A 16,175-nucleotide genomic window follows, 5' to 3' on the forward strand; every position below is an offset into this window, starting at 1 on the left:
AATCAATACAATATCAAACACATAACTTCCTCCACTTATTACCCACAAGGTAATGGATTAATTGAATCCACCAATAAAAATATAATCCACATCTTGAAAAAGGTCATTAATGACAAGCCCCGTATTTGGCATACCTTGTTAAAATTTGCACTATGGGTAGATCGAACCACTGTGAAATCTAGTATTGGTGCTTCACGCTTCCAACTTTCCTATGGCCAAGGTGCCACACTACATGTTGAATTGGAACTTTTGTCTCTTCATCTTACCATGTATGTTGAGGAACTTACCTCAAAATGTGTTCCACAGAGAGTTTTAGCATTGCTAGCTCTTGAAGAACAACAAAATCACCCCTTGGAAAATCTCAAACATAGAATGAAAGCATTGAAGAAATATTTTGATAAAAAAAGTCAAAAAATGTTAGCGTCACTATGGATCAAAAAGTACTCCTTTGGGATTCACTCATGATGAAAAAAGTAAACACCACAAGTTCCAAAATTTTTGGATCGGTCCTTTTAAAATTGTTTCTATTGTTTGACCAAACACTTACTTTCTCAAAGATCAAAATGATGGTGTTCTTCCATATACCACAAACAACTCTCATTTGAAGCCATTTGTGGAAGCAGCACTAGATAAATCATCATCTCAGTGCTATTGTCCATATGTAGGCTTTACATTTATTTTCATACAATTTTTTCCCTTTCTCTGTTTCCATTTTATTTCTTTTTTTTTCATTCACGTTTTTTGGTGTTTGTGTTTTTTTTCTTTAGTTGCGATATGTTTTACCACTGCTTGTTACTATTGTTTTTTCAATACAACAGCAACAAACCAGTAGCAATGAATCTGTCTGCAAGTACATTACTTTAAGGTTGTTGCTATCTAAAATTTATAAGCTTATATTATTAACCTTCTATTGCATGATCTCTTACAGGAAGCGATAAATATGCTACCCTTATCTTGATATGGGTTGTCCTAGTTTTGTTCAAACCTCATTATTTTATGCAAAATCCACCTCAAGATATGCCTTCTTTATCTCGCTCCTTGCTTCCCATGCATCCTACCCATGACAACTTGCATCCTACTCTTCTACAGTTGAAGTTATGTTTTTTCAACCAAAGATGTTGTTTTCTGATTTTCTTCCAAAAAATCCCCCTTTGGAGTTGTCAATGTTGACACTTGTCAATATTCATTAATTTCTACAAGCCGTTGCAGTCCTCATTAATTAATTCTCCCCTAATGATATTAAAAAATTAAAGCTAATAATAAATTTAACCTAGTAGGTGGGACCCTTCATTAAGCAAACTCTTTGCCAAAGAATACAAGATAAATATGCACCTTGGATTGACGTGCTTGAAAAGTATCTTGGGTTTACACTATATGAGTTATATGAATGTATGTGTGTGGCATCTCAAAAGTTGAAGGTCTCCTTTTGATCATATAACGTTGTTGGCTTTATATACATGGAATGAGAACACTTTGTAAACAAAACATTAATGGTTGTATGGGTGCATGGCCTAGTTGGAAGCTTGGACATAAATCAAATCTTTGAATATGTAATACACTACATGGTATATATATAAATATATATATATATATATATAGATATATATATATATATATATATATATATATATATATATATATATATATATATATATATATATATATATATATATATATATATATATATATATATATAGATATATGTGGGACCTATGTCAATGCTATTGAAAGCCATATAAAAGCACGAGTGGTAGTATCAAATGTTATGGGGAATGGTCGTAGAGGTTTATGGTCCTAAGTGCCATATGCACATTGCATATGACAAACATATAGTGTTTGTATTTAAAAGCATAATGTATCACCACAAGGTGTAAAGTTTAATTTAAATAATTTTGAAACTATGGCATTCATCTGCCCACCAATTGAATTGGTAACAGGTGATGGTTATTGGAAATGACCACCCGAAATTTGATTTCATCCATATGAAGCCTAAACAAGGCGATGGTATTGAATAAGGAAGATAGGTCATTAGATTTGATGCTTTTGTGTAAACTAGTCTGGTTGTGATCAAAACCATGCACGGAGAACTCGCATTTTACATGTGAATTAAGTCCATCCATTGGACACATTGCCCATAGCACAAGTTTGCATGTTAAACATTTTTCTAGTGGCACCATACCCTTCATACTGTTGAGTCACCTCTCCTTTGGAATCAACCCCTCTATAATAGCTCATTCATATTGATTTATTTCCACCAACAAAGTGACATGGCACAATAAGTTTTATGTATGTTTTTTGACTTCTTATACCACCCTTCACTCTGAATTCATTATTACATTAATTCACCTTTCTCCGCATTGATTTCCTCTCATGCATTTACTCTCCCATCATGTCTATGCCTCAATTTTATTAATCCATTCTCATTTCCCTATGTGGGTTTCCAAGAGTAAAATCATGTTCTCAGAAAACATAGTGAAACCCTACTACATACTAGAAGGAAAAGGCAACAGTTCAAACATTTTTCACTGCAGTCAAGTTTTCCTTTGCCTTCAAGGCACACTCGGTTCGTAAGTATGTTTTAACTAGTTCTATCTCATTGATGAGTTGAATGATTGTCCTTCTCCTTTTTTTTGGGTTTACATTACTTGCTACAGTTTCAAATTTTTAACCCGGGGACTTTTCTTACATTTGAGCTTTCAAATTGTTCCTTTTCACCAACATTTATAGTACATTGTTTGTTTTACCCCAGTAGGTTAAAAAAGGAGGAAGAAAATAAAATTATCCTAAATATTCCTGATTTTTTTTTTATCTTAGTTTTATACTGGTTACCTGTGCACTTGAGGTCTAACCCCTCAAGGACTCCCTCAGCACAAAACACCCAACATTACCCAAAATTGCAATTTGTTTTCAAGAGGCAAGCCCCCACTATATTTCATGCAAAAAATCTTTGTTATGCTTGAACCATGTTCAAAGAAATGTGTTCCCTACTAAATCATTTCCCAAACTACTTAATGTTGTGATTAGCTTCTCATTGTTTAAATATTTAATTACTAATATTAAAAAAAATTGTCACCTAAAGACTAATATTAAAAAAAAATTGTCACCTAAAGCCTCAACCATATCCATGGGATCCTTAGAGATAAATTTAATATCAGGGAAAAAAATGTGATTATGTCAGTGCGCAAAGATTTACCATTTCTTTTTAAACCCTATCAACACAATTCATTTTTCTATTGTTGCAATTCATTGACTCGATTGTTATCAGTAATGTGCATGTTGTTTTTCGGAGGGAAAATCCCCGTAGAAGAAGCATTATATTACAATATTTATACAACTGGGGAAATCCCCGTAGAAGAAGCATTATATTACAATATTCATGTGCACGTTGTTTTTCAGAGGGGAAATCCCTGTAGAAGAAGCATTATATTACAATATTTACCTCATTTGTACAACTAGGTAAATCCCTAGTAGAAGAAGCATTATAATACAATATTTACATGATTCAACCCTGGGTGGGGAGGGCAATATTGCCCTGTCCCAACCACCCGGTCCAACAACGCGGTATGTTGTTACTGATCGTTACAATTAAATGAAAATATAAAAAGGAACGGGGGACTTTTCCCTCAGTAATTTCGATCTTCCTTTCAGCTCCCCATTCTCTTTATGTAAAAAAAAAAGGTTGTCAATTATTCTTCTCAGAATTCCCAGTCATTGTTTGTAATGGAAAGAATCTTTCCTCGAAATTGATCATTGCACTACGCGTTAAAGCGATACATTGCCAAACTGACGTTCTTTATTAAACGAGCATGAGGGTCACTTTGAGTTACCTTTTCTATATCAATTTCCCTTCCCTCTGTGCTTTCCACCGCATACGAGACACAAAAAAGGGCTCTCTTAGTAGCAGTTCGATTCTTCTTCTATTTTTGTGTTCTTATTTAAAAAAAGGGGAAAGGAAAATATATATACATGAATAGGAGTTTGGACTCTTGTATTCCCTCTTCATTTTCATCGTTATTTTCTTTTTAAGAAAAATACTGAACTCCTTATAAGATGGGTTAATTATGTCAACCTGCCAAAAAAAATCCCCTCCTTATTTAACTCCTTTATATGTTTAATGACTTAGACAATTGATTGATTCATTAATTTTAGATGCCTTATTTTTTAGTAATGTGAAATTAATTATTATGGTTATTTCTAACATGAGTTTCTTTAACAAAAAGAGAGGCATAGGGATAGGGAACAACAGTGGAAATTTTGGAATAAGGAGGGACATGAGGCCCAGAGTGTCAGTTCATTTTGATGTAGACTTAGAATAATTGAGGCAGATGCTTCAGACTAGCATAGTTAACCTTTTAAGTCAGCCTATGGCCCAACCTCAACAACCCCTTATTCATCATGCACCAAGCATTGGCATCCCTGTGCCACCAAATGTGTCTACTCACCGTGTTGTTCCCAATAATGATGGTTGGAAAAACACAATTTCAGAACATCCTTTGTGCTCTGTTCAAGGTTGGCCTATCACTTCATTGTCTCCTCCTCCTAAAGCAAATTTCTTTCATCATGTTATGAAACCAGCTCAAGAAAAGATAGAAAAGATAGATCAACGCCTTAGAATTCAACCTCTTCGAGGGGGCAACCTCCTTTACATTACATAAATGAACAATTCTTGGATGATTCAAATGACAAAACCTCCTTTCTATATATAGGAGTCTAAGGAGTCACAATATAATCCAGCCGACCTAACAATAATAATATAAAGCCACAAAAATAACAATAGAGGGATTCTATGGGGCACAATAATAACAATATGGGGGCAATAGGGGCACAACAATATTAATAAGGGGTATAACTACAATAGTAATGGGGTAATCACTAGTATTATAGGGACCCAACATGCCCCTCTCCTTCAAAAAAGTGTTGTCCTCAACGCTTGAGTAGTTCTGGATACTTCTGCATAAAATTCTCATCCTCCCATGTGGAATCTTCAGCGGATAAGTTCTTCCACTTGATAAGATACTCTGAAATTGATCGATTTCGTAGCTGTCGAGTTCTTGTTTCTGTGACTGCTTCCGGTTCCAATATAATTTTTCCTTCCTCGTCAAGTTCTGGCAATATTGTTTGAACTGGGAGCTTGTCGCCTATAACCTTCTTTAAACATGAAACATGGAAAACTGGGTGCAATCGAGAAGCTGCAGGAAGCTCCAATTTGTATGCCATAGTACCAATCTTTTGCAACACCTTGTACGGACCATAATACTTTGGTGATAATTTATTATCCTTCTTAGCTTGCTTGAGGGACATTTGCTTATATGGTTGTAGCCGTAGGAATACCCAATCACCTACATCAAAACTTCTTTCACTGCGATGTTGATCTGCCTGTTGTTTCATTCTATTCTGTGCCAACACGAGGTTATCCTTTAAGAGTTGGAGGACTTGTTGTTGATGTTCGATGTGATGTTCCACTGCCTGAACCTTAGAATTTTCTCTTAAATATGATGTGATGGATGGTGGTTGATACCCATAAAGTGCCATAAATGGGGTCATTTTTGTTGTTGTATGGAAGGAAGTGTTATACCACCATTCAGCCAGAGGCAACCATTTGACCCATTGTGTCTGTTTATCAGATACAAAGCAACGAAGATATCCTTCCAAACATTTGTTTACTATCTCAGTTTGCCCATCAGATTGAGGATGATAAGATGAGCTATGAGCTAACTGAGTACCAAGACAAGAAAATAATTCTGTCCAAAAATTTCCAGTGAAAATGGGATCTCTGTCACTTACAATAATCTTTGGGTTTCCATGTAGCTTTTGAATTGTTTCCATAAATGCAGTAGAAACTGTACTGGCTTTAAATGGATGTGATAATGCACAAAAGTGTGCATACTTGGTAAGTCTGTCAACTACCACCATGATGACACTCTTTCCCTCAGACTTGGGTAAACCTGTGATAAAATCCATTGAAACCTCCTCCCAACGTTGGCTTGGAATGGATAAAGGTTGTAATAGACCCGGTGTCTTAATTGTTTCAACTTTATTTTGTTGGCAAACCAAACATTCCGCCACAAACTTTTGAATATCTGATTTAAGGCCATCCCAAAAAAATTCCTTCTTAACCCTGTGGTAAGTTTTTAAAAATCCTGAGTGCCCTCCTAAGGGAGAAGTGTGCAATTCCATAAGAATCTTTTGTTTTAGCTGGGAATTCTTACAGAGGTATAAGCGATCTTTGTACCATAACGAATCATTTTGCCAGCTAAATGTATCAGACGTACTGGAATCTTGTTGTAACTTTCGAATAAGTGCCCACACTTCTTCGTCATTCTTCCATTCCTCCCTTGCTTCGTTTATCCAATCTGGTTGGATAATAGAAATGGCGCACAACAATGCTTCCACATCCTCATCCTTTCTTGAGAGTGCATCTGCCACCACATTTTGCTTCCCTTTTTTGTAGATGATTTCAAAGTCATAACCCAACATCTTTGTGACCCACTTTTGTTGCTCTTCAGAGGATAATCTTTGTTCTAAAAAGTATTTAAGGCTATCATGATCCGTTTTTACCTTGAAGTGTCTTCCCATTAGGTAGGGTCGCCATTTCTTAAGTGCATGGAGTATTGCCAACATTTCCTTCTCATAAATAGCTTTGCTTAAAAACTTTCCCTTGATTGGACGACTTTCAAAAGCAATGGGTCTTTCATCTTGCATTAGAACAACACCAATTCCATTTCCTGAAGCATCACATTCCACAATAAAGGTTTTTGTGAAGTCCGGTGTAGCTAAGACCGGTGCTTGGCACATTGCCTCTTTAAGATGTTCAAAGGCCTTTGTTGCTTTCGGAGTCCATGAAAATGCATCTTTCTTCAATAATGTTGTTAGAGGTGCTGCTATTCTCCCATAATTCTTAACAAACTTGCGATAATACCCTGTCAACCCAAGAAATCCTCGCAGATGCTTTATGGATGTGGGGATTTTCCATTCCTTAATGGCTTTAATTTTGCTAGGGTCTACCTTAACTCCTTCATGAGATACAATATGACCCAGATATTCCACCTCCTGGACTCCAAAGAAACATTTGGATCTTTTTGCATATAATTGTTTCTCCTCCAATAGTTGTAGCACCCTGTCAACATGTTCAACATGATCCTTCCAAGACTTGCTGTAGATTAGTATATCATCAAAAAATACTAACACAAATTTTCTAAGGAATGGTTTGAAAATTGAATTCATCAAACCTTGAAATGTTGAAGGTGCATTGGTAAGGCCAAAAGGCATGACCAAAAATTCATAATGACCCTCATGAGTTCTAAATGTTGTTTTCGGAATGTCTTCAATCTTCATTCTGATTTGATGATATCCTGAACGAAGATCCAACTTGGTGAAGTAAATTGATCCATGCAATTCATCCAGTAATTCATCAATGACAGGAATGGGGAACTTATCTTTAATAGTGAGCTTGTTGAGCTCCCTATAATCCGGACACATGCGCCATGATCCATCCTTCTTGTGCACCAATACTACTGGAGCAGAGAAAGAACTTTGACTCGGTTGAATTATACCAGCCTCTAGCATTTCTGCAACCATACGTTCAATTTCACTCTTTTGGACATAGGGATATCTGTACGCCTGATGTTTGGAGGAACACTTCCTGGAATCAGATGAATAGCATGATCATGATCACGCATAGGTGGGAGACCTTTGGGAGTCTCAAATACCTTGGAATGATTGTCCAGGACTTTTTGGAGATCTGGAGAAATAGATGATTCCGATGTGGAAACATCTAGCGAACATAATTGTGCAATTACACCTCTTTGCTCCCTTTTTAGAAGCTTTGTCATACCATTAGAGCTGATTATCTTTCCTGGTTTCCCTGCAATACCCCTTAATTCAACTTCCTTTCCTTCCGTAGAAAATTTGATGAAAAGTTCTTGAAAATTAAAAGCTATTGTACCCAAGGATTGTAGCCATTGGACTCCTAGTACAACATCAGCACCTCCCATTGGAATGGAAAGCATTGGGCTAGTCAATACATATTCTCCCATGGATAGCTTGATATTATGGCACTTTCCAGAGAAATTTATTGTTCCTCCATTTGCAATCATCACTTGACACTCTGGTGCTGGATATAGGAAGCAATTCAATTCTTTTGCTACCTTACAATGAATAAAATTGTGGGTGCTTCCTGAATCAATCAACACTATTACCTTTTTCTTCTTGATTTGTCCTTCTATCTTGATGGTTTGAGGAGTGGTAATTCCCGCCAATGCATTACAAGATATGGTCGGATTTATTTGTTCTTCATCTAGGCTTTGTTCCTGGAGTATATCCTCTTCTTTTGACCTTTCTTGCTCCTTTTCTTCTTCCTCTTCACAATCTATGTAGAATAATTTCTTCTCAGCACACTTATGACCTTTAGTGTATTTGCTATCACAACTGTAACAAAGCCCTTTTGCTCTTTTTTCTTCCAATTGTTGTGGTGTCAACCTTATAGGTTGTGGAAGACTAGGGGCAACAACACTTCCGTCTTTATAGTTGTGAGTGGTATGCTTCCTGGTTGCCATAATTTTGCTTTCCATTTTTCTTGCTAACCTGAATGCCTTCTCTAATGAATCAGGTTCCCAAAGGCGAACATCATGTTGGATATTATCCTTTAAAGACCCTATGAACACATCAATCCTATGCTCCTCTGGAATATATTTTACCCTTATGTTCAATTTTTGGAACTCCTCAATGTGCTCCATTATTGAACCCTTTTGTTTGAGACTTATCAATTGGCTAAAAAAAGTGTTGCTTTTTGTATCCTCATAATGTGCTATCAATTCTTCCGTAAAAATTGCCCAAGTGATAAATTGTTTACGAGAGCAAAGCCATTGATACCATACAAACTGATTTGGTTCCAAATATAAAGTTGCCATACGTACCTTTTGTGTGTTTTGCACATTATTGAGATCGAAGAATTGCTCCATCTGTAATATCCATGTGGCGGGATCCTTGCCATCAAACTTCCTCATATCGATTTTTGGAATATGGTGGGTCTTCGATCCAACATTAGAGTCTATGGAATCATGATTAACATTTCTTTTGTTCACATCATGAGTTTCTTTTACAACCTTTTCACCATTAGTAAGTATTTCTTGTAGAAAATTTTTCAAATCTGTCTTCAAATCTGCCATGTCTGTCTTCAAATCTGTCTTCAAATCTGCCATGTCTCTCTTCAAATCTGTCTTCGAATCATCCATCTTAGCTTCCATGCCCTTTATCTTAGATTCCACGCCATTTATCTTAGCTTCTGTTAGCTTTTGTGAGCGTGACATTTGTTGCACTTGTTCTTGTAATTTTGATATATCATGTAGCATTTCTTCCTCTTCTTCATGAGTCATGCTAGAGCTTTCAGGTTCCTTACTAGGTGTTTGCATTTTCTTTCCTCGGGGCATCAGTTACCAATAATAATGCTTTACTATGCCCTTTGAATTCCTTCAAACCAAGCTTACGCAAAAATTAAAAAAAAACTACACACCTTTTTTCACTTTGTAGAAGCCTGATATTGAATCTGATGTATCTCTGTAATTTCAGATCTTCCAGTTCTGAAATTGCGACCTGTAGAAGCCTTCTGTGTCCTCTTTCCAATGCCACAAGTCTGACCCAAATTGGATTCTCCAAGGAAGAGTTATGCGAAATCTCCCACAGTGACTTGATTATAGACTAGTTCAGTAGAGCGAACTTGTACGACGTGCCACGAGTCACTGTTTCAACCTTTGGATCTGAAAAATGCATACAAGAAACTACAGTCCGTCCTCTTTCTGTACCTTCTTACGAAATTTCAATCCGATCCCAGAGAGAAAGTTATGACGATTTTCCCCAGGTCACCTGTTTGGAATGTAATTCAGTAGTATGCAAAAAGACCAATGTCCTCAGATCATATCTCCGCAAATATAGTGCGAAAAGCTCTGAAATTCGGACCCAAGGTTCAGCGCGATTTCTTCTCAAATGGGTTTTTTTGAAACTTCTGAAACGTTGTAGAAAAAAAATTATAGCGAAAATGCCACGATGACCTGTTTGGAGCAGCGAAACCCTAGAATCCAAAGCTCTGATACCAAATGTTATGAAACCAGCTCAAGAAAAGATAGAAAAGATAGATCAACGCCTTAGAATTCAGCCTCTTCGAGGGGGCAACCTCCTTTACATTACATAAATGAACAATTCTTGGATGATTCAAATGACAAAACCTCCTTTCTATATATAGGAGTCTAAGGAGTCACAATATAATCCAGCCGACCTAACAATAATAATATAAAGCCACAAAAATAACAATAGAGGGATTCTATGGGGCACAGTAATATCAATATGGGGGCAATAGGGGCACAACAATATTAATAAGGGGTATAACTACAATAGTAATGGGGTAATCACTAGTATTATAGGGACCCAACACATCACTTATAGTCACCTCTTCATGTGTTGGACACTCTCCAGGAGTAGAACCACAACCTTCCACACGTGTAAGTCAGCATCCTCTATATGTTGGGTAGGTTTCCAAGAAACCCATTGTACTTTCCAACCCAATTGGTCAATCCTCCAAGCATGCAACCATTCCTCAACCTACCACAAGTGATAAAAGGAAAAAATCCCAAGTCACTCTCTTTGATTCTTCGCATAGTTCTTTCCATTTTGTCACATCCCACCCTCGCCAGGAAGAGAAAAAGGCAGAAAGTGCTCCATCCCATAAGCCCGAACAATAACTTGTGGATGCTTGTAGTACAACCTTTGATGCACTTATGGATGTTATTGAGTTTCTACCACTATCTAGCTTATATACAGTGGTAAATGATGTTGTTGCTTCAGTTTTGTTTGGGAAATTCATGACACACACACATATATATATGGATAATTTTTACGTTTCATTTTATTTATAGTATGGGTTGTTTTCATGCATACGGCCCTCTATTTGTCATGAACATAATTTTATGGCACATCTAATATATATGGGTTACAAATACTATGGAGGAACAAGGTGTTTTGGGAGATACAAGGGTTTACTTTTCATGATTATTATCTGATTTTTACCTCAATGTCATACACAAAGGGAAGTTTGATAATGTGGCATATGTTTTTGAATGGTTTCACATGTGATTATAATATACTTCTTTTGTGACATGGTATATTATATTATTATAATTATGATTGGGTATCATACATTTGTTATGAGGCAAAGTATTTGAGTGTGAAGTGTCATCATTTATGTTTCTAAAGGAAGAAGTTATGAAACCTAACTAATGGAATGAAGGGTCCCACCTATTAGGGTAAAAAATAAAGTCGCATAAACTAATTTATTTTATTATACCTTCATAACATCCCTTCCTCCCTCTTTCTAATCAAACTCAAATTAGAAAATAAAACATACAGTGATTTTTTAAATAGCAAAACTTCACAAAACTATTTTCAAGTCCTTTAAATGGGGATTGGATCTATGAAGGCAAGAGAGAAAAGTATGAAAAGAGGTATGCTATAAAATTTCTAATGTCATTATATCCTCTGATTTTATTTTCTTCAAAAGTTGGAAGTTAATCTCGATGGTGACAACAGTATCATTTCACCAAGGGGAGACAAATTAGAGTGGCTCCATTTATATTTTTTAAGGAATTTTTCAAGCATCTTGTGTTTTTATTATCTATTTTGTTGTGTTTGAAGGTTTGGTCATTCTTTAACTAGTGCTAACAATTATCCTTTTACAGAGAACAATTTGTCCATAACTGCATTTTCTTGAAGGATTCAATCAGCTGCCATCCTTGCTTGTTTTCAAAGCTATTGTATATGATTTAATTTTACATTGTAGTAGTTTTGTGTTGAGACTAATCAAAAACTTTTGCAAAAGTCTGCTTTTCAAGATTTTGGATGTACTTTTCAATATCAATAAAATCAACCTTCCATTTACAAATTTATTATTGTGCATATATCAGTGTTTTATTGTGTATTTTATAATAACGGACTCTCTTTATTTCTCTAAATTATTGCAGCTTATGCTCTACATAATTCAAAGTCATTGAGCCCAAATTCTGCTCACTACTTTTATTAAACTTGATTTTATTTCAATTTTTATATTATTTCTTTTTGTCTATCATTTGCTTTGTTGTAAATGCTTTATTTCTATCATGTACATTCTTTATTTTGTTAATGCAATTTTTTCCTTCCTATGACATAAACTTTCCCCATTAAAAACAAAAAAAAAAAAACTTCTAGCTACAAATTTAGAGCATTTTGTCTTATTGTGTCGTTGAGTTAATAAGATTCAAGGATTTGAGTTATTAAAGTTCAATTAACTTAAACACAATCATCAATAGGTGGACGTTAGGCTTAGTGGGATTTCAAGAGAACTTCATAAGTTTGACTAGATGAAGGAGAATGGCCTTCATTCTTTCACCATTAATATCATTAGAAAGAAATTCCCTTTGGGTGCTCGTTGTGTCTAAGGATAGTTAAAAAACCACCCATTACAATTGAGGAGGCTTTGGGCTAGTGGGATTTTGAAAGAAACTTATGAGTTTGACTAGACGAAAGAGAATGGTCTTCATGTTAAGTGACAACTTCCCTCATGGATTCTTGGTGTAGCTTGGGGGTGGCTAGCTACAAAGGATAGAATAGACAGTTGAGTCTATGGTGGATGGAACATGGCTCGCCCTTCATCGATTGCAGGTAGACTTTGATATTGTCAAATAAGTTCCCTTATGGACTTAAAATTTGGGATGTAAATCATATTCCTTGAAATAGAAATGATGATTGATAACCTATGTATATAAGTGTGCTTGCCTATTGCATGGACATCCTAGTCTATGTGATACATATTTATGATATGAGAAGGTAAATTTTGGCTATGATGACTATGTAATATTCACATGATTGGTTGATCTTAATGTGTTCTTATGATGTGTTTTCATGATTTTGAGCATGGGACTAATAGATACTTACTCCTAATAAGAGATACCTAAGAGATACTCAGGGCTAAGAGACACTTGGTTTTAATGTTTAGGGTTGTAATAGACCTTTTTGCTAGTAAGTTGTTGTGGTTGATAAGATAAGGGATGTTAACCCCTTAGTCCCTAGACAACTAGGAGGGATGGTTAGTTTATTATGGAAGTCTCTTAGTGAGTCTCAACCAAGGAGCTTGATCTACTCTAGGTAGGCCAGAGAAGCTCTGAATCTACTATATGGTTGAATACTTGAAAGGTATCCTTGTTCTCATATAAGAAGAATTGGAGGATTTCTGATGTTGGTGCCTTACAAGGACTATGCTCCTTGTGAAGGCAGGCGTTGATGTTGGCTTTTAGTTGATTTTGTGGTGGGTTGTAAGTCCTGTGTATTTTTGGTTGAGGAGAGTGAGAAGCTTCACTCAAATAGGGGCAAATTGTGAATAGTGGCATCCTTGACTGCTTGGAAGAAGAGCCTAGTAAATGGCTATGGAATGAAGGTTTAGATTCCTTTATAGGATGATGAAGATATCAAAATACTTAGAAGAATTTGGGCAGAGTGTCAGCCCTGTTTGGAGAATTTGGGCATAGTATGAAGATCTTAACATGGGCAGGGATTGCCATGTGTCATCCATGTTTAGATAATGTGGCATTGTACGATGGGGACATGGGGGCAAAGGATTGTCTCGTGGCACTAGTACGGATGTTGACATGGTGTTTTGAAGGTAAAGTCTTCAATTGGGCATAACTTTGTGTCCAGAGCTCAAATTTGGATGAAATTTATATGGATGGAAAGCTCTCAACAAATAGAAGATGATGGTAATCTCATAAATGTGTTTTAAGGTGGTTGAAGGAAGACTATTTTTAATAACCTCGTCTTCTTAAGACAGATTAGGGGGTTGGGTATGTTACAAAGTGGTATTAGCGTTATGGTTCAAAGACTAGGCCTAGAGATACACCAAAGAGATAATTTTGGTGCAAGACAAAGACTTGTTGGTTTTCTTTTGGTGACAATAACATTATTTGAGGTGAACTTGAAAAACATTGGTTGCTTGAATTTGAGCAATCGTGTAACAAAATAGTGTTCTTTGTGAGAAAATAATCATGCTTGGAAAAGTTATGCCTTGAAGTTGGTTTTAAGAGCCTATCTCTTGTGAATTATGTTGATCTAGGAATAAAAAAAGTATAATTAAAGATGGAAAGTGCAATGGATGCACTTTCATGTGTGTTGGATGTATATGGATATGTGTATGTTGGACACATGTTTTAGATGGCAAGGCATTTTTCCTTGAAGTGAGCTATGTTAGGATCACGAAACCAAGAGAAGTGGTGGTTTCTAAAAACATTGTTGTTTGGGATCCCAATGGCCACAAGGACAAAATTATCTTGATTTTTTCTGCATTTAAATATTATTTATTCCACATGAATGCCACAGGTTAATACCATGGGTATCACAAACCTAGACCTCAAAAATCATCGGTAAATTGACTAAGTCAAGTTTACCAAAACCACCCTAACAATCACCCTCTTAAAATTGACATGGGGAGATTAACCTAGTTCCAATCACCCTATCAATGTCCATACATAAAGGTTACCATCTATCAGAGTGCATGGGTAACTGCCACTGTATCAACCAATTATCTAGGACACCTCTTCAAGTCCATGGTTCATCAACCATCTCACATTCCCCCCTCTAGCTAGGATATTGATACACCTGCAACCTTGGTACCTATCCAAGTGGTCCATTCCACAACTTAATAACTACATGTGTCACTACATTACATTTATGCCTAATCAAAGTCTTAAGGTCTTATAACAACACATGCTCCTGTGCAACCTATATGCCTAAATAATATGTCTTACAACCACATGGGGAAATATAACTACCTTTTGCAGGATTTCATAACTAGACAAAAAAACCCTTAGGGTGTTCACACACCACTACAGATCTCATCACATGATGGCTCCTTCACTACACTTCAAACCATTGACTCCATCTTTATTTTCTCATCCATATGACCACTCCCTTGTTATATCTCCAACATATGTTATTCATCTACGTCCTCATTCTCATTGTGCATCCTCCCCCTGGCTTTTCTTGTTACTCTCAAAATTGTTGCACACTTACCTTCTTACATAGCTATCGATCACCAACACATTTTCCAATGAGTCATCCTCTAGTGCCTCAAATAGGTTGTGCTTGTCCAATTGCTTTGTCATTGCAACCTTGGCACATGATAAGCTCTTCCTCTTCTTTTACTTATAGTTTGACCAATTAGCATAGAGGAAACTTCAACTTCAACCATACCACTCACTCCTTCCCATCCTTCATGATGTTGGTGTGCAAGTTTTTTGCTTCATCATAAAAAAAGTTTGTTTTCATGTCCAAGTTGCTCTCTATGATACTCTCCTCATCTAATTCCAAACTCGACTCTTATCCAATGGCCCACTTCGTCGAGCTCTATGTACCATATGACTTTTGTGATACTAAGTACGCTCAACTCTAGCTCTTATCAACACGAACAACAACTCCAATGACAACTCTGATTGATTTGCACCATATTCTACTGGACCATCCATGTTATAATCAACACAACAACTTTGACCAAAACGTTGATACCAATTGTTAGGATCATGAAATCGAGAGAAGTTGTGGTGTTTAAAGACATCGTTGCTTGGGATCCCAATGGCCACGAGGACAAATTTACCTGGAATATTTATGCCTTTAAATAGGCTATATTTCACATGATTACCATGGGTTCCATAAACCTGAAGCTCAAAAACCATCGGTAACTTGACCGAGTCAAGTTTATCCAAACCACCCTAACAAGCTAATGGGAAAGACAGTGCCTAGAAATAAATGTGGGAAGCCATGTGGCACATGGTGCTCAAATTAGCAAGTGTGCAAGGGAAAACTCTCATGGAAAAGAGAGTCATAATGTTGGAAATGTATCCTTGAGGGTTGTTGAATGGCTAAGCAGTAAGGTGGATCCCTACAAATTAGGTGTGCTTTGAATTCTAAGTAAGAGCTCATGTGTATAATGACATTTATGGGCTTGTATGTGCATGTAAGGGTAGAGGGCATACCTAAAGGTGCCTTGAGTACCTTGTATGATGCATACCATGGACACAATGCAATAATATGAATGTTGATGCAAGTGTCGAGTAGTAGGTAAGCTTGCTACCAATAAGGTGAAGTTGTGAAATATTGATCTTGTT

This window comes from Pinus tabuliformis, chromosome 2_1 (assembly GCF_031772625.1).
Source record: "Pinus tabuliformis cultivar Carrire ecotype Pingquan chromosome 2_1, CPIR1, whole genome shotgun sequence".
Taxonomy (NCBI): Eukaryota; Viridiplantae; Streptophyta; class Pinopsida; order Pinales; family Pinaceae; genus Pinus; species Pinus tabuliformis.